The sequence below is a fragment of the Phyllostomus discolor genome, chromosome 4 (genome assembly GCF_004126475.2).
Source record: "Phyllostomus discolor isolate MPI-MPIP mPhyDis1 chromosome 4, mPhyDis1.pri.v3, whole genome shotgun sequence".
Lineage (NCBI taxonomy): Eukaryota > Metazoa > Chordata > Mammalia > Chiroptera > Phyllostomidae > Phyllostomus > Phyllostomus discolor.
The window spans coordinates 183,398,508-183,418,712 of NC_040906.2; the positions used below are offsets into that span (position 1 = coordinate 183,398,508).

Sequence of the window (20,205 nt, forward strand, 5' to 3'; positions counted from 1 at the left end):
GAAGAGCGATGGAGCCATTCAGTGAATGTCAGTGTTTCATTTCCTTCCCTGCATGCCCTTTGAGAAGTGGCTCCAAAGTAATCAAGTACGTGGTCACTGGGTAAGCAATACACTTATCCCACCAAAATTAAATTTCATGGTTGGTGAGAAATTGTAGATCACAGAGTAATTAGTTCACAGAGGGACTCGATGTGTGGTCCTTTCTTACCCTGGCGCTTTCTGGCATTGTCCAGGACTCTTCCTTGCTGACGGCTGGCAGACTGCCTTTCTCTTTGAGGCCAGAAGCTAAGCTGGGGGCATGTTCATCCGTTGGGAAAATGTGATGTTTCCTTTGTGTCTTGGCCAACCCAAACATGCCATTAATGGAAGACATCAGCCAAAGATTTTTAGTACCCTGGCTCCTGTCCCAAAGGTCCCCTCACCCCTGCCTTAATACATGGGTTATGCAAAGGAAACATCATTTTCCTTATATTCTACCTTTGATTTCCTTTGAGCTTTTTTTCCTCACCAGGGTAACCATGCAGCTGAGATTTACGTGACTGTAGAGAAGTCCTTCTTAACTTTTCTCTCCAACATAGTTTCGTAATTAGTACTCATGTGTCTCATACTCAGTGGAGGATATTAAGTCTTTTGACCCCCTGGAAATGTGCCAAACTGTACAGCAACAAACAACTCTCCTATAAGTAAAGAGGTTATCATAGAGCCACTATACGGGGCTGCACAAAGAGGCTCTGTACAGGTAGGCTTCTGGCCTCATGAGGAGAGTGGGGTTATAATCTAGCCCTTGCTCTCTTGCCAAGCAATTCTGAACGGAAGTGTGATTCCTAATTTGTGCAAAGGCACCATGTCTGACGAAGTGACCCTGGTCAAGTCAACATTAACGTAAAAACAAAGAATTGAGTAAACATATGAAGCTAGGTATTATTTGACCAAATAGATTATGCCAGTAAAAATATCAATTAATGTTTGCATTTTCTTCCATATTATCCCCTATGGAAATTCATTTCCCATTCAATGTATTTATTTATTTATTTATTTGAAAAATAATCTAATCCAATAAGGATTTTTGGACTTAAAAGCTGAAATGATATAAATAGCACGATTCATCAAAATCAAACAATTTTATTTTTGAAGCATAAATGCCTAAAGGTAGACAGACACTACCAAATTCTTCTCCCTAAAGGAAAAAATCAAGTATGAAAAATAATTAGAGATGTGAAATGAGTTCAAGTATCACTGCAAATAATATAATGCAAACTCTGGGTTTATATTCCTAGCCCACCCAACTGACTCACGGAGAATCTGAAAACATACTTTCACATAATATATTTTTAATTGGACAGGAAACATTTTTGTCCACAGGACATTTTCAAACATTAAGCTCCAAAATGGCCTGCCCAAATATAGTAACTATTAAGTGCAAATACTCTACTCAGTAATAGGAAGGACAAGAAAATATTAAAGAAACAAGCCCCCACCCTCTGAGGACTAAAATTTTACATTGAAACACAGTTGAAAATGCTGATAATGCTGTCATAGAGGTACACATGTGTTGCAAGGGGAATGGGTAGGATGGAAAAAGGATCGTCCTTAAGGTGTCAAAGAAAGGTTCTGTGACATGTGAGCTGGACCTGAAGATGAGACCAAGAAGGATTAACTTCTTTTTTTCTTTTTATTTATTTTTTTATTTTAATCATTGTTCAAGTATAGTTTTCTCCCTTTTACTCCCATTCCAGCCCACCCACCCAACCCTCCCCAGAGGGTTAACTTCTTAAGCTCCAATTTCTGCAGTCACAACATGCTTAGGAAATGATGGCTTTTATGTGGCAAGCTGGGGTAAACTGGGGACGCGGACTCTTGCTTGGGCAAGGGCTCTCACTTGGAACAGCAGTCCCCAGGGCTAAAGCAGTCTGTGATTCCGTGTGTCTGTAAGACATTTCATCGTACCGAGTGCCATGGAATACATATTGGCAAGTTCTGTAGAGTGTTGAGAGTTAACTGGTAATTCTTAACCTCTGCAACACATTATAATCACCTGAGAGCTTTTCAAAAAATATAGATACCATTTATTTGTTTATTTTTAATCATTTTTATCTTTCAATTACAGTTGACATACAATATTATATTACTTCTAGGTATACACCCCAGTGATTAGACATTACTTACTAAGTGATCATCTCAATAAACCTCATATCCAATTGGCACCATACATAGTTATTAGAACATTATTGACTCTATTCCCTACGCTGTACTTTCTATCCCCATGACTGTTCTATTTAAATCAGAACTTCTGGGAAAGCAGTCTGAGCATGGGTATGTTTTAGGAGCTCTCAAATAAGCCTAACATTGAGATAGGTTAAAAACCGCTGGTTGAAACTCCCCTTCTCTTATCAGAACAAAATTGACTGAACCACATAGCAAATTTCAGAAACTAATAATAACAATAATAAACTGGTATATAATTGAATATTGAATAATATCTACCTCTGTTTCCAACCATGAAGGAGTAAAAAGGTCCAGAATTATTTTCCCACTATAAACAATTAGAAAACTCAATAAAACATAAAACAGAACTATTTTCAGTCATTGGACTGTGATCCTTAGGAGTAGGGTAGAATTAAGGCAAGTCCTACCATTACCCAAGATTTCTTCCAGACAACCTCCAGACTGCAGTACAGAGAAGGGTCATCCAAACAGAACCTGAGAATCATGTTGAGTTTAGGATTCAGAAGTTGGAGAGTGGGGAGGACCAGGCAGCTAGAATTGGCAGGGCAGAGTCCCCAAAAGAAGGAAGCAAAGTAGGGAAACTGTTCCAAAACTCTGCATAGGGCCACCTTGAGTCTTTGCCAAATACAAATCTGTGTATGCAAGATGGAGCCCCCTAGAAACTACACAGAATAACTTCCAAGGAAAGAAGAATTACCCACTCTTATGAGTTATTCAGCATTGTACTAGAGATTCTAGTCAGTTCAATAAGGTAAGAAAAAGAAATAACCAACATGCAAATTAGAAAGAAAAAAGCAAAACTCTCTTCATGTGCACATTATTTATGAAAACCCCTAAGACATTGACAAAAAAAAATCTTTTTCTTAAAATTTATATGCAAGTTTAGAAAGTTCTCCAGATACAGGGTCAACACACAAAAACTAATTTTATTTCTATCTACTAACAACACACGATTGTAAATGAAATTTTTTTAAAATTCCATTTACAGCAGGATCAAAACCATGAAATACTTAGAAATAAATTAAATAATATATGTCCTTATATTCTGAAACAAACGAGTACAAACTTGTACTCTGAAAACTACAAAAAAATTACTAAAAGAACATTACAAATGCCTAAAGAAATAGAAATGTTGGCCACATTTATCCAATATTATTAAGATATTTATCATCTTAACTTTGATCTGCAGATTCATTGCAATCCAAATCAAAATCCCATCAGGCTGTTTTAAAACCAAATCTGATTTTTATATTATTTGGAAAAGAAAGGGACTTGGAAGAGCTAAATAAGCCAAAGTTGGATGACTACCCTTCCTGATTTCAAGACTTACGATAAAGCTACAGTAATAAAGAAAATGTGGTATTGGCAGGAGGAGAGAAGTACCAATCAATGAAACATAATAGAAAATTCAGAAATAGCCCGACACATACATGGTCAATTGACTTTCAATAAAAATTGAAATGCCAATTTAATTCAACAGGGAAAGGAAACTCCTTTCAATAAATGTGTCAGGGTAGTGGGAAGGAACCTTGGCCCTTAACTCAGGCAATAAAAGTCACAAATCAAAATGGATCACAACCCAAATGTAATATATGAAATTATTAAACTTCTAGGCGGAAAAAAGGGCAAATCTTCATGATCCTGGAGTAGGCAAAGATTTCTTCAATGAACACAAAAGGTGTGAACCATGAAAGAAAAAAAGTGGGACTTTATTAAAAATTTAAAACATAAGCTCCCTGAAAGACATGATTAAGAAAAGTAAAAGATAAACTACAGAATGGGAGAAATTATTTGCAATACAAATATCTGATAAAGGACTCAGAACTCTATAAGAAGCCAACCCAATTACAAAAATAGACAAAAAATGAAACACTTTACAAAAGTAGGTACATGAATGGCCAAGGAAAAAATGCTCAATATCATTAGTCATCAGATGCGTTAATTATGCCCGTTTGTTCTACATGTTTGGTGCTTTCGCATGTCAGGTGAAACCCTTGCTAACCCTTGTGGCACCCATCCCCTGACCTGTTCACCTTGCCACACCTACATAATAATAAAACCTATATTTTAAAATGCAGGGAAATTCAAACTAAATGCACAATGAAACACCACTACATACCCACTGACATGGGTAAAATTTCTAAAAGATGATAATACTAGGTGTTGGCAAGAATGCAGAACAACTGGAACATTCCTCATAAGTTGCTGGTGAGATTGTCAAACAGTGTAATCATTCTGAAAGGTTGTTTGATAGTTTTCTTAAAAGTTAAACATACATTTACCATGAAGCCCTGACAACTCTATACCTAAGTAATTTACTCAAGAGAAATGAAAACATATGCACATACAAAGACTTGTACACAAATCTACTCATAATAGATAAAAACAAGAAATCAAATGTCTATCAACAGGTGACTAGATAGACAAATTATGGCATATCTATTCGGAGTGGATATGCAGTAAAACACTATTCACTAACAAAGGGGAATTAATTACTGGAAAATGCAACAGCATGGATGAATTACGCTAAGAAAAAATTCATACATATGGTCAGATTTCATTTCTATGAAACTCTAGGAAAGCTCAATTTAATCTACATTGACAGAAAGAATACCAGAGGTTGCCAGGTGCTGGGGGTGGGAAAGGTTGGGGAGGGGTAAAAGACAATCTGGGGGGGATGCTGACAGTACCCTTGAAATAAAATAAAATTTCATGTCAGTCTTATTTATTATTCCTTACTGATAATGAGGTGATACGTCTGATTATTCTGAAAATAGGATGAAAAGAAAAAAATTATACTTGGAAGCAATTACTGAGACCAGATGGTTTTAGGAATTAAGACAATATAAACATTATTATTTTATATGTCTGTAAAGAGCCTTATCTCTGTGTACTTTGTATTATTATGTATCTATAAAAGTTTAGTTTATAGCAGTAGCTGTATTTTACAATTCTTTTTTACATAGTTTAACTGTTAAAGCTGACATATAGGCTCTATTACGTATCCATCCCAACTCTGAAATCAGGCTTTTTCTCACCAGCTCCAACACAAAAAACGTGAGCCTGTTCAGGAATCCACTGTCTGGAAGGATATCTGCCCGGTTCCCCACGAGGAGGGCTGGAACTCTGAGCAGCTGGACGGATGCCCATGAAAAGAATGTCCCCCTCTCTGCTTCTTGGTCAGGGCAGTGGGGAAGATAAAATAAGACTGCCAGATGGCTACAGCTCATTACTGCCTGGCAGTGTTCAGGGTGAAATGAGAGTAAATTAATCAGCATTCAGGAGGAATGAATGAATGGCAAGGGGCGATGTGCATTGATGCTATTTTAGCGCAAGTCAAATTAAACCTGCAGAACTGACAACATGCATTTATCTCCCTGTTGCCTCCAGCAGCCGTGCAAATGATCTCCTAGTTCCTTTATACAAACAGCTGTTATTTTCCTGTTACTACTTTGGCAAAAAGTTCTAGAAATGTCCTGGTAAAGAGGTTACCTCGAGTGATTAATACAGACTTGCACATTATACTGACTTTGCTAATGAAAGAACTTAACCTATATTTTAACAGTGAGTCTCTAAATGACCACTCGTGGACAGAATGCAGCGCTCCTGCAAAGCAGTAGTCAGATTTGTCAGTTATCTGCAAACACTCAGGCTTAAATGAGCAGAATAAATAAGTTTACTCTTCAGATGTTGTAAAAATCACAAGTTTGTTTTTTCTTCCCCGGAAGGGAAATGGAAATCAAAGTGTGGTTATTTTAAAAGAGAAGTCTGATAAATATTTCCAGGGTCAGCTATAAGTCTGTATAATGGTGTTACATTGAATTATCTCCCCCATAACATACATTAAGGAATAATACTATGTTGCAATAGAAGGTTGACTCCCACCTTAAAAAAGTGAAATCCTTTGATGATATCTGTTTTACGCTCCATTCCTGCTTAGTGACAGCTCATCCCTGACCTGCTGCATAGTCTGTGGTATCACCTTCACCCCAGCCTTTAATACTGAATGTGGACATCTGGTGGGTGCCTTCTGCGAGGAGGGGGGGGCTCCTTATATTAGAAATGCGTCCCAAGGCCCCCAAACAGCCAGCGAGGCTGGTAAGAGAAGGGTCAGCATCCTCCAGAAATTATGGCGAGAAGCAGAAATTGGAGGATTTAGAAACCACAGAATGGTCTGCAAGCCTCTCTGGGACTCTCTCAGGCTCCATTCTTCTTTAAAGTTCCTACTCTTACTCAGCAACAGATCCAGGTTTTGTAGGTCTGAAACTCATACATGTGAGTGGGCGGGGGAGGCCCCATTTCAGAGAGAAGAATACAAAATTGCAAACACAAAATTCTGAATGAAAGTGAATATTTGGATAGACTGAGAAATTATTAACAAATTTAAAAGCTAACAAACTAATTCTTTTACACTCTGGAGCTTCTGTCAATCCTTCTGTTTTTAATTTTGGCCTCCACTGGGAAATTTCCGTCTCATCATCTTTGAATTTGTGTATAATCAATAACTTTGAAAACACAAAACTAATTTGAAATTAAGACACTCCAAAAGGAATGAAATGCATTTTTGAAATGCCACTGTATTACATTGCACCAAACAACCACGCAGTGAAGTTTCTCTTGTCTACCTTTACCACAGTGCTCTCCGCACCCGCCTCACCACTCCCAAGCGATGTGTAACCAGGTGGTGGGCGTGGGGTATCACAGACCGTGCTCTGGGCACATTTCCCTGGCCTGCTGCCAGTGTGGTCAAGTTCCTAGATCGATATGTCTCCAAGGTGTGCTTTCACATTTTCATTTCACTTTTCCCTTTTCTCAGTATGCTCTAGCTACAATAGATCTCCTTACGTATCTTCCGTCAGGCCAAAAAAATATTCCCATTTCAAGAATTTAGTCCTTTCTGTTCCCTCTGCCTAGAACTCTGTTCCTCTAAATGAGCACACGGCTCCTCTTTCACTTCACTGAAGTCTCCGCGCAGAAAAATCATGTGTAGCAATGGTCTAAATGGTGTCTGGAATTCATATGTTGAGTCCCTAACCCCCAATGTGACTGACTATGTTTGAGATGGGGCCTGTAAAACAGTAATTATGATTAAGGATGAATGAGGTCATAGGGTGGCACCCTAACTCCATACAGTTGGTATTCTCACAGGGGGAGGAAGAGATACCAGGAGTGTCTTCTCACAGACAGGAGGCTGTGTGAGGGCCAGCAAGATGATGCCATCCACCAGCCAACGAGAGGTGTCTCAACAGAAACCAACACTCCCAGCACCTTCGTCTGGGGGTTCCAGCCTCCAGAACCGTGAGGACATGTATTTCTGTTGTTTCAGTGCCCCGGTCTGCAGTGTTTTGTCATGGCAGCCCTAACAGGCCTGCACCCTCCCTGACTGCCCCACCTAAAACTAGCATTTTCTGCTGTGCCCTTCATTGTTCTGCAAAGCAGTTGTCACTACTGAACACTGAACGTGTATATCTCTACATGGGGGAGAGGCAGTGAGTCTAGCATAGTGGAAGACGTTTGGGCTCCGTGTTCACACCCTGGATCTGCTACAATGTGAGTACGAAAGCACCATGAAATTTTTCTTATAAAATGGTGATGGTGGAAATGGTGCTTACTTCAAAGGCATTGACATGAGCCTGGAGTGAGACAGAACCTGTGAAGTGCTTAGACTACTACCTGGCACAATACAGGTGTTCCGTGTCATCTACTATTGCACATTATCTGTCTGCTCCCCTGGGTGTACAAGTTTCATAAAGTCGGGGACTTTCTCTTATCCGTGGATATGCTCATAGCCCGCAAACCGGGGCCTCCAGAGCACGTGTTAAGCCCTCCGTGACTATTTCTTACCTACAGATAGGAATAGATGAAAGCTGGTGGACCTTTTCTCAAAGTTTACAAAGAATTTACATTTTTTATCATCACTTCCGTGATCATATTTTTTATGGAACAAGTACCTTATAAACCACCACAGCCACATGACTTCAGAGTCCCCATTTCTGTACTGACTGTGGTACCGGTGCCAAGTGATGCCACTGTAATGGACGTGCACTAATGAGCCCAGCTCAGCGGGACGGTTACCGGGAGGCAGAAGAAGACAGGCTTTCCTACTCAACAGGCTCCCACTAGAGTAAGTCAGTACCACACTGGTGCTGTGAGCGGTGCTGCATTTCAGCAAAACACTAACAGCCTCATGAGGTCAACGCACTTTATTTGAAATCTGTTGGTTTCGTTTGCCTTTAATTTCTTATACTGGCTTTATTGCTGCATGTGCTCTGATAAGACAGGTATCAGTCGATGGCACTTTGGCACTTTTCCACTGACAGACTGACGGACTTGCACTGTTCTGTGTCATGTCATTAGAATGAGTCACACTTTATGGCCCAGTCAGATGAATGCAGAATCCAAACCAGAGGCCCGATGGGTTCGGTGGCATCGAAACCTCCAATAGGTCACAACTATCTAAGGAAGGCTTTTGCCCAGCTGTCACTAAGAATATTCAATAGGTGCTCTAAGAGTACGACTTGAGGAATTTGACTCCCAAATATTAACATACGCAATCACTTGTGCCTTAAATCGTTATGCAAATCAACAAAGGGAGCATTCATTATTAAGGAAATCAACAGGGGAGTTTAATCCCCAATGCAATATGTCTATTTTCATGGATGTATATTTTCCAAGGATATTAATGATAATTCCCACACAGGGTAGAGAGCCAGGCAAAGAAGTTGCTGTCATTGTGGTAGCAATTTACAGATTCTCTATGGAACCCCACCCCGAAATTCAGTAAATCAAATGTATTACCAGTGTGTTCTAACGCCCATCTTTCTGTACTTTCTGTGCCTACAGAGCAGAACCCCCAGCACCCAGTTTGGATTGGGATAAGGGCCTTTATAGATAAAAGTTCTCGAGCCCTGGAGGATAATAAATTCTGACATTTAATCCTTTAGAAGTTCCCACAATGTAGCATTTTTCATAAAGAAAAACTTTAATACCAGTATCATTGGTGACATCTACTTATCTCTGTATAATGAATTATTCACCAAGGACTGTTCATGTCATCTCTGCAGACTGCCTGGCCCCTTCTTCTCCTTCCCTCTGCCACCCCCTTCCTCGACTCTTTGTATCTTGCTATCATGTTGAGACGACCTATTCTGATCTCTTTCCTCTTCAGTCCATTTTCTTAAGCGCTAACTAAGTGCTCATGAATCAGGTCAGATCATGCACTTCCATGATCAAAGACCATCCACTGGTCTTCCTTTTCCAAACAGTGTAGACCTTAGTAGAGCATTCACAGGGCATTCACAAGTCTATATGCTTCGATGCTACCCCACTTTCCACCTCTGAAGACACTCTCTGGCCTGAACCCCATCTCACTTAGTCACTCTCAGTTCTTCCCTGTCCCCCCAAAACCACATCCAGCCCTACTGTCACACGTCAATTTAAGGAAGGCATCCCTCGGCTCTTCATGTTTGGGCTCAGCTCACATCCTTTTTCTCATGACTTCAGTCCAATTCTGTAACTGGAATTAATTAGTCTCTATTCAGGGCTCCTGTCGCATTCATTGCTCTGTCAGTGTGGGAGCTCACACTACTGTCATGTATGTATTTGCTGATTCCCCTCACTTACCTTTGTCTGGGCATTCGATGCAGGCTTGCTGAATGGAATGAAACAGAGGCTCTGAACATGACAGTCAGCCTAACAGCTGCCTGACAACTCCCTGGTAATGTCACCTGATCATAGAAGTTTCTTGTAGATTGACACTTAACAAATTAGCATCCTGTTCAAGCTGAAAAAGCCCCCGAGAGGCCCCTCATTGGAGGGCACATGGGAGGGGTAGCAGCAGCACCACTCGGGGATTCGCGGAGTGGGAGAAGGGAAGCCAAGAAAGTGCAAATGCCTAATCTCAGTTACTCTAAGTGCCTTCCTCAAATTAAGATGTCTCTTTCCTGAGAGGAAGCTGTTTACTAGCTCCTGCTCAGAAATGCCAGCCAAGCATTTCCAAGACCCTCCCCATCCCTATTATTTTATAATTAGGGGACCCACTTCACAGCTGGGACTGAGACTGCGTGGCCACGCAAAATCCTTCCTGAAAGGACTCAGGAGGCACTGCCAGCAGCAAGTTCATGTTAGACTGTCCGCCACTCACAAAGCCGCTGCCCAGTGCAGGCAGGAGAGGGGGTTAGATCATAAGAAGAGGCATGAACCCAAGAAGGTAGCTGCCAATTTCCCTCCCCCCCCAAATGGTACAATGTAATAGCCATTCTGGCAGTTGGTTTTAGCTTAATAGAGTAGTATCTTTGAAAATTTTTTGCTAAAGCAGTCAGGGGCCATGTAACTTACTCAAGTGAATGTAGTATGTTACCCGTTCTTTTCCCAGAAACTTTATAGTGACCACACAGCCCACATCACTACCAGTTAGGGCCCACCTTCTACTGCAGATGGTGGGCCACAGGGGTGTGTAAGCAGAAGGGAGCTGAGAACACAACTCCCAATGCGGGACGCAAACCCTCGTGCATCAAGGGGAGGAGGAGGGGCCACCTGTCCTGTCATCATCAGTTGTGGCCATTGTCTCTGTGCCTGTCTCCTCTCAGAGCACAGGGCCACGACTTCCTCTCCTTTGCACACGCAGCATCTAGTCAAGAGGCTGTGCTCTAGCAGAATTGCATGTCTGTTGAATAAATGAACACATGAGTGCACCTCTCAGAAAGGCATTCAGAGCAAGACACACTAAGAAGAGCTTTCACATATGGAAAATACATTGTTTTTCTTTACTTGAGATTAGTTGTATCGATGAAGTATGAAGGAAAATTCACTTTCTCTAGACAAAGAAAGTTTCACTCACAGGTATATTAACTTGGCTACTAAGCATTTTAACTCCAAAATTTAAAAAATGCAGGAAAAGTTCTTCCTACTTCAGGGAATATATGAATACATATATAGAAAATGATGAGGTTTGCTTGAAGTCAGGTACTTTACACTCCAGATAAACTGCATACAAAGAAATGTAGGCCTCCTGGTGTCATCTCCAACCCTGCCAGATAAACACTCCTCTCTGGAGTGAAGTGGGAGAATCACCTTTGAATTCCTTGACCCTGTGCAGCTGAGTCACAGAGTAACCTGCCAGCAATCCTCTCAGAATCCATGGGGCTGTTTAAATAGAGCAAAGTCCACAAAAAGTTCCACTGCGATGGACTGAGCAAAGGCCAGATTCCCAGAAGAAAACAGGAGTGGAGTGAGCAACCCTCATCCCTCACAGTCCAGGCGGGTGGTGGGGCTGGCGATGAGCCCTGCACTGTCGTCTGCATTCCTGAGGGAGCTCCCGGGCTGGTTCCTGCTCTCTGGGGTCTTCCTGCCCGTGGCTTTGCTGCTGCTCCTCCTCATTGCCTACTTCAGGATCAAGCTGATGGAGGGTAAGTGTGAAGCTGCACAAGGCAGGGGTTGGCCGCCCTTTCCCATGGCACAATTTTGCAAAGAGCCAACGGGAGGGCAGTGCTTCCTGGGAGGCCTGGAGCAACACATCTCTTTGATTTGTAGGTTCTTAAGAAAAGCTCTCTCAAGATAACATCATTGGTGAATGGGGCAAAGTTTAATCCTTTCTGGGTGCGGATCATGGCCAGGCTCTTAAGGCCTCCTGGGGCAGGGGCAGGGGTCTTTACTGCCAGTCCGCAGTTTCGGTATGTGATTTGCTTGTCTCTGTCTCTCAGGGCAATAGACTCGCAGACATTAAAACGTTTTTTCATGGTCTGCTTTCTCTCCGTGAGATGTGTGTGTGTGCCTGTGAGTGTGAGCACACACTTCTTTCTCAGCCACTGAACTTCTACTAATGAAACGTACCAAACACTGCGGCGTCTGGCAACATGCCAAGCCCTAATAGACATCTGATGCTTGGTGTCAACCTTCCATGAGGCTGTAGACTTAAGGTGGGGGGAAAACCCAAAACCAATCAACCAGACAAACAAAAACAAACCTCAGGAAACTTACAGTGATTTAGACGTGGGCAGTTGGGTCCTAAATTGAGACCATTTATTCTGCTGTAAAATTGGAACTAATAAAACAGGACGGTAACTTGAGAGACTGTCTGTTAATAGTGTGCCCAGCAAAACATGGATTAACATCCTAGACATTAATAGTACCTTAGCAAGATCAACGAAAACAGTAATATTTCTTAAGTTAGATGGTATCATATTAAGGTACTAAATAAAACAAGTTTAAAAACCCTTTCTCTCCCACAAACACTTAGCAAGTCCAAGCAATGCTTTCATGGATAGTATTATATAAACAGATGTTCAGAATTTTTTATGTGATCACATATGCTCTAAAATCGAATAGAAGTACAAATGGGGATATTCATTTTTATGAGATTTAGAACATACAAAATCCTAGAGGACAGAGAGTACATTGTGGAATCATTACGTTTTTGATCATCATGTGCTCAAATATCCCCCAGACTTTCATTTTTTGTGTCTCATTTTTATGAACAGCTCTTATTGAGTGCTACCCAGCCGTGGTCCGCCTTGCTCCACAGCATTTGCGTGATAAATCGTTTTCTTTATTAAGTCCGTTTATCCTCCACTGCCCCAAGACCAGTTTGCTGGATGTCCTGCCACTCAGCCATTCATTACCACTGAGCCCTGGAAAAGAGCCTCTGAAAAAGGAAAATTAAGAATCCCCAACTTCCTAATAACAAGGCTCCTTCAGAGTCTTCCGAGTAGGTTTAATTCCTAGCCACTGCAAACGTTTCCATTTTGAAGGTCTTTTAAAGCTGTTAAAATGGTCATTGTTAGTCACAAACACGCCAGGCTCCCACTGCTGTTGAGCACCCTGTGGAGCAGTGATAGGGCACTGACATCACAGTCAGGGACTTGCATAGCTCATGTCACTTCCAAGTGTCATCTCTAGCTGCCTCTTCGGTGAGATAAAATTTCAGTATCTAAAAAATGTACCAAGCAGTAAATGAGGTGAACAATAGGCCAAGAGAACCTCCTGAGTCCCAGTCTCTTACTGGCCTCTACTTATGAGTTATCATAGGTCAGATCATTCAGCAGGACATCTGGTTTTAGGATAAACTCTGCAAAAAAAGGGTGAATCTTGGTTTTATAGCTTTATCCCAGTGTAACATTCAGGGGAAATCATCTATAGTGTGCAAAATTTAAATGGGTCTATAGGGTTTTACTCTTTTAGATAATTCTGAGGTGTAAGCATATCAACCACATTCCTTCAGAATGCCCTGGAAAAGTCAGCTTGCCCTTGAGAGTGTGCCCAGCATCCCAGAGGCTGACGCCGGAGAAAACGCAGGCAGGGTGCTGCTCCCAGGTCCAGGCCCAGGCCCAGAGCTGCCTGGCGTGTACATCCCCGTGATCACTGTAAAGTGACACCCTTCCACCTTCAACATCAACACCCTCTTGCCGTGTAAGTTGTCTAGAATCAGGTCTCAGACAAAAAGAACCACCTTCAGTTGGCAGCTCAATCCAATTGGGACTGCTTCTGAAGCATGTGCATGAAGGAAGCGGAGGACCCACAGACCTGTTCTCTCTTCGCATTCCCTTCACTTCTCTCTATTCTAAATTCTTACAAGTGACTGAGCTTTTCTGGACTTCTAGACTTGCTGAATTACGGGTCTGTCCTATCCCCCTTGAAGCCTCCACTTTTTGCAATATAGCATCTAACCTAAGGGACAGCAAGAAGGTCAGCCTCCCAGAACGAGGGCGAACGCTCTCTGGGTGGGACGGTTTCACCAACCATGAGGCGGCCCCAAATCTGCATTATACTTCTGGATAGGAAGGGTTCTCACTCCTTCATTCACTCAACAAAATGTTTAAGAACCTATTGCACCATAAATCAGGGATTGTCTTAGATACCGGGATAGATTTTTTCCTATGGGCTTGTAGAACTGAATGAAAGAAAACAAACTCAGTTCTGGAAAACCACGAAAAGCATCTGGCAAAAAATCATTAGACACTGAGAGAGAGATGCTGCAATCTGCATGCTTCTGGCTCTGGCCTCATCAGATGTCCGGTCAAAGGGCTGTGAGAATGACCTGCCCTTTCTCCTTAAGTCTTGTCTCAAAGTTAGAGTTGCACACTCCCACCAGAGGTCAGATCTTCTAAACAGCTAAGGGACACCCCCCGCAATGTAATGAGCCCCCACGTTCTGTGGATCTTCTCTGCTGGCTCTCACTGAAGTGTGCCTGGCCTTCCAGGCTCCAGGTAAGGAGTACAGGGGAGTGAGTGCGGGCGTGAAAGGAGCTCACAACACTCTGTGCATCAGCCGCTTACTGTACTGGGGCCCCCTTGGAAGTTTACTGCTGGAAAGAACACTGATGACTCTTAGCACTGTCACTAGTGGCCTGCGCATGAACCACCTGGAGGCTCCTGAGACAGGACCGCCCGGCTGACTGGACTAACAGTCTTCCTTGCTGTCAGTGTTTGGCCTGTTGAGACTGGTTCCCAAGCATGGCGGGGTGGAAAGATTGGAGTCCTGGGCATTGTCCCTTACAGTTACCTGGCCAGGGGGGTAGTGGAGGGGCAGGCTGCACTATATTACCATCTGAGGAATCTACTATTCAAACACCCTTTGCTTATATTCCACCTGCCACCCTGTCCCAAGTGGGAACTGGGCAAACTTTTTTGCAGTGATTCTTGATTAAGTTTTACAGCATTAGTAAATAACCTTGGACTCCTCATGTTTTCACTTTTACGTAGATCTAGTCCCTTTAATTCCAAATTCTCCTGTCTTTTTAAAATAAACCCTCTAAAACCATACAGCTTTTAAAAATACAGTTCTTTCTGCCGTCACTTTCCTAAGGGAATGTAGTAATACCCTCTCTCCAGTTTGAGGACAAATGAGATCGCTTGGCCCCAAATAAAATATCACCAGTGTGTGTCTCTATTTAGCAGCTCCCACTTAAAAACTGTAAACAGATGGTCTAATGTCACATCATTAATCTTCCAACCAGGATTATGGCAGGTGTAATCATTCCTGTTTTGTTCCTGTAAAGAAAGGGACATTGACAGATTCACTGGTGTGTTCACAGGACCCCAGAGTCCTGCATTCTGAAACAGAGACTCGGTCTGCCTGGCCCCAGCCCACCAGACAGGAGAGGCATTTTAAGACGTGATGGAAAGCATGTGGAGGTATTGTAATTACTCAACATTAATCCCTACACTGCCAGCCTTTGGAGGTAATGGTGCACGTAAATTTAATTAGTATGTAGAGAACATCAATTTTCTCAAAAAGGAAGAAAATTATCTAACATCCTGTATTGTTCAATCTGCCGATGGCCTTGAGGAGTAGCTCCTGAGGTGGAGGTCGGAGCCTTGAACTTCCCGTTGCCAAACCCTTCCTCGGCCAGGCCGTGGGCACTCCACGTCTCGCAGGGTGGAACTTTGGATCGCCTTACCTCCCCACATCCTGAAATTCCTGAACCTCTATTTTAAGTGTCACTCTTTGCCCCCCAAAATACCATACTTCTGAGCAAGAACAAATTACTCTAGAAAATAACCGACATGGCCAAAACTATTCTTATTTTTTTAAAGTGTTTATGAAATGCCTGAAAGCTTTTGTATAGCATTAGATCCAAAATAAGGTCAGGTAAGTAATCAGGTTCTGGCCTTCTGCAGCTACTGTTCTCAGACAGACAACTCAAGCATTGAAAATGTGCAGTGTGGCCAGACCTCCCTCACTGAATTTCATATATATATATATATATATATATATATATATATACACTTAGTAGTTAGCAATCACAGAAGTATTGGGGAAAATCAGAATAATTAAGGGTTGGCAGAGTGCAATTGTTAACAGCTCAAACTACAGAGTCAAACCAAATGGGGCTCGCATTCTAGATCTCTAGTAGTATCCACTCAACCTCTTGAGGTTTGTTTCTTTATCTGTAAAATAGGGATAGCAACAGGGTGTAACTACAGGGTTGCTGTGGGGGTGATGTGAGGCGACACATGTGAGGTTCTTCACAGCGCCTGCTCTGAACAATTTTCAGCCATTATTACCCCTGCTGGTTTATCAGTTCCAAGAAGGAAGTGTTTGTGCCATAATTGTCATTAAAATTATCTTGCAATAATTAAGCAAATTTCCCAAGATTACTCACCTAGGAAATGGTAGAGTCAGGATTTGAACCCTGGCTAGCTGGCTCCAGAGCTGGCCCTCTCAGCCAATGCACTACCCTTAGAGTATTGAACATGGAGTAGGTGTTCCATAGATGTCTGTTGAATGAATGAATCCTTTTGATCTGGACCAATAGACTCACCACCAATATGAACAGCAACTGGGGGCAGGGGGTGGGGGAAAGAACTTACAGACACAGACAACAGTGTCGTAATTGTGGGGGAGGAGGGGAGGGGTAAAGGTCGAAGAGGTATAGAGGGGATAAATGGTGATGGAAAATACATAAATAAATAAATCCAAAAAAAAGGCAGCTAGGAGAATTTGAAACAAGGTAGCAATTTTACAAAAGTTTTAAGAGGATTGATCAATCCCTTTCTGTAACAAGAGTAGTTATAATTACTGATGGTAGTGATTCCTCCATATAACGACAAAGCCTGGGTCAAGAAGATCACCTTTTTCCCCAAAAGGAAAAAATTGATTACTTGTAGAGTTTTCCACAGTAACAAACAGGGGTTCACCTGCCTACCCTCACCCATCTAACCTCTCTCTGCATCCACTGTAGATGCACAGAAATAAAATCATAGCCAAATTGCAAGCGCTCTCAGGAGGATCAATTTTCCTCCTGCTTTCTGCACTGTGCCGAGCACACACTATTTACTGGAGAGAGAACTCACGGTCGGCTGATGAGCTGCCTCCTGGTCTCCCCATTTTGTTCCCTGTTCTCCGGGTTCTCTCCTTTCAGTCTCAGTGTTCAGCTCGGCCATTTTCAGCTCTACAGTTTGCACCCTAGTTCCTCAAAGCACTGGTCATGCAGCTTAGCTTTTAAAATGAAAAGGAATTACTCATATTCCAATGAGTTTATATAATCTAAGCCAGGGGTGTCAAACTCATTTTCACCAGCGGCCACATCAGCCTCGCGGTTGCCTTCAAAGGGCCGCATGTAATTTTAGGGCTGTAGAAATGTAGCTACTCCTTAACAGTGAAGCGGGAGCTTGGTGCTGTCACCAGATAGAAACAAGGTGCCGGGACAGATAAAACAAGGTAGAGGGCCAGATTTGGCCTGCGGGACTTGTGTTTGCCACCTGTGACCTAAGCCATGGGCCATCTCAAGCAACACCTCTGGATCAGCAATACTCTAGGTGGAAGGGCAGTGTGACTGAGCGGTTGACGGTGTGAGCCATGGAGTCAGACTGTCTGGGATCGAATCCTGAATCTGCCCGTTTCTGTGATCCTGAGCAAACGGCTTCCCCTTGATTTCTCTCTGCTTCAGTTTGGTCATCTGTAAGGCGTAACAATGGTGACCACGACAAAATGTCATTGCAAGAATTAAATAAGGAATGCAAGGGGCTTCACACAGTCTGGCACATAATAACTGCTCAACAAATATTAGCTATTAGACCCCGAGGCTCACGTAGCCCAGAGCCTGTCACCACTGATGCATCGGTACCTTCTCCAGACAACAATGACACACAGTGGAGGCCTCGAAGAACCCGTGTCCTGGGGCACCTGGTGTGTACAGTGCCTGGCAGGGACAAATTGCTTGGAGTTGACATGGGAGCCAAAAGACACATTTTCAGGTTCAATTGTATAAATGTGTGTCAGTTTCCGTGAGACTGCAAGTTCCTGCTCTCTGGCTTGAATAACTTGTGAGTTATAATTCTGAAAATAAACCTTTTCAGAATAAAAAAGCAGGTTTACTTGTGGGGTTTTTGTTGTCTGTTTTGATATACTAGATCTCAAGGGATGCCTGTTGGGATCTCAAGAAACAGCTCAGAGCTAAAGATCAAATCTGCTATTGCCGAGAGGTAATGGTTCAAAGCTTTGGAACAGGGAGTGTGGAAGATGGACACAGTAAAAGCACAGGGAGGACAATGGCTGGGAGGTGGGGGGAGGCGCATGTCACATGCTCCAGAGGAAGACAACTGGGGACTGGAATGTGCCACTAGATTTAGTATAATTAGAATATAATTGGTAAGTTTTTAAGATTTTAGTGAGAATAGCTTTCATTGAAGTTACATTTTAAGCAGTTAAGTAGTGTGTTAATGGGAAAAAATTTGAAACTGTCAGTTTTCAGTAAAAGATGCCAAAAGATAAAGGAAGAATATATTTGACACATCTAAGGACTGCAGAGGCCCAGACACATCTGGGGCGAGGGGAGCAGCAGGGACAGAAAACCAATCTTCCTCATTTCCGTATCCCCAGCGCCTGGCCCAGAGACCTGCTTAATAAATGCTTACTGAATATGAGGATCTTAATAAATTTATTCCACACTTAATCTACTACATATAAAACATACTTAGCATGTAACAACCTTTTATTACCATGGTTATCTGTCCACTCTACCAGGGACCATTCTTTACAAAGAAGTGTTTATATGTTCTTGGAAATGGTTGAGGAGGCCAGCAGAGTTCCTGCACTAGGACTTGCTCAGAAGACCTGGACTTCTGTAACCTGCTGGGGCCACCAGTGTAGAAATGCTGGACAGCAACCACTGTGACACTCAGCTGCTTCCAAAGTACTAACTGATGTTTTTCCTTTCAGTCAAAGAAGAACTGTCCCAGATTCCTGATCACCGACACAACAGCAAGGCTGGCTCTTCCCTGTACCAGCGTAAGAAACGAACGTGACCCTTGGGGACCCATCAATGGCTAGAGTGCACTGAACTTCTGCTCAGAGAGTAATGGTCAACCGCTTAGCCTGCACTGGTTCGTAAACAAGAGCCACAGCAAGATGCTTGTTCTGAACCATATCGAAAAGTGGCAACTATTGTCCAAGACTTCTTTGAGACTCAACTCAAACAGCAGTTCTTCAGAGAGCCCCAAGATTTTAAGATTTTCTTGGATGTGCTTTATGGATTGGACACATTGTAACTTTCTAACTTTTATAGACTATGCCCACTCTGAAGGGCATATTTTAAAAATAAAATCCCTAAACATCAACATCACCTAATCTTGTGGAAGCTCACATTATTTTAGAAGAAACTGGTAGAAATCAATCAGACTGCAAAAGGCGAATGGCCCGAGCATTTCCTGTGAGAGGATTTGACACCTCCTCCTGCACTTCGACAGCTCTTGACACTTTCATAAGCATCATCCTGGCCCTGCGTTTGCTTCTCTCCTTCTCCCAGTTGCTTTCGCAACCACGTTACCAAATCACTGAACGAGTGCCGTCTCTGGACACTGGGTATGGCACACCCACGCATGAGGCTTTCAGCACGATGTGACTTGGAAATTCTGGCAATTTGGTGTTGGCAAAAGGAGAGCAGAGTGTTCACCTAACTCATGAGAGATTAATTCAAGACTTTGCCTTTAAAGCCAAAACATCAGGGAGCCAAAACATTCCTAAATGAGGAAGGAATTCAACATTTCCCTGGAAGAATTCTCTCAGTGAGAGCCCCAAACAGCCAATGTAGAAATCTTAAATATTTCATTCAAAGTGTTAGTTAAAATAGTGATTACTATTTTCCTAGTTAACATGAACAAAAGATGCTTAACATGTCCTAAGTGTCAGTCTGTTTATATTCCAATATTTGTATATGAACCTAACAGTCTATTAGAGTGATGAACTTTATGAAACATAATGAATTTGTTCACCTGTAAGAATGCACCAATTTCCATAGTGACATACAATCATACAAAAGATCATATGGATAATAGAGAAAGCAGGAATCCACCACAAAGGCTGGATATTTTCTGCTTCTTCCCCCTACCCTCAAATTCTTCATATGCATCCAGGGAGCTATTGGTCTCTCTTTGTACTTCTTGAAAAAATACAAAACTCACCCTCTGACTGAAGACACTCAGTTCTATGTTTTCATGCATTTGATCACAATGAAAATGTGTGCTGGGGCTTTCAGACTGG

General features: G+C 42.3%; 1 non-coding gene across 1 annotated transcript; it reads left to right on the forward strand.

Moving 5' to 3' along the window:
* Nucleotides 1-11,453: 11,453 nt before the first annotated feature.
* Nucleotides 11,454-20,045, forward strand: LOC114495089. The gene is made up of 2 exons (XR_004902893.1): nucleotides 11,454-11,633; nucleotides 18,886-20,045. It is a non-coding gene; the product is annotated as an uncharacterized LOC114495089 (transcript).
* The last annotated feature ends 160 nt before the right edge of the window (nucleotides 20,046-20,205 follow it).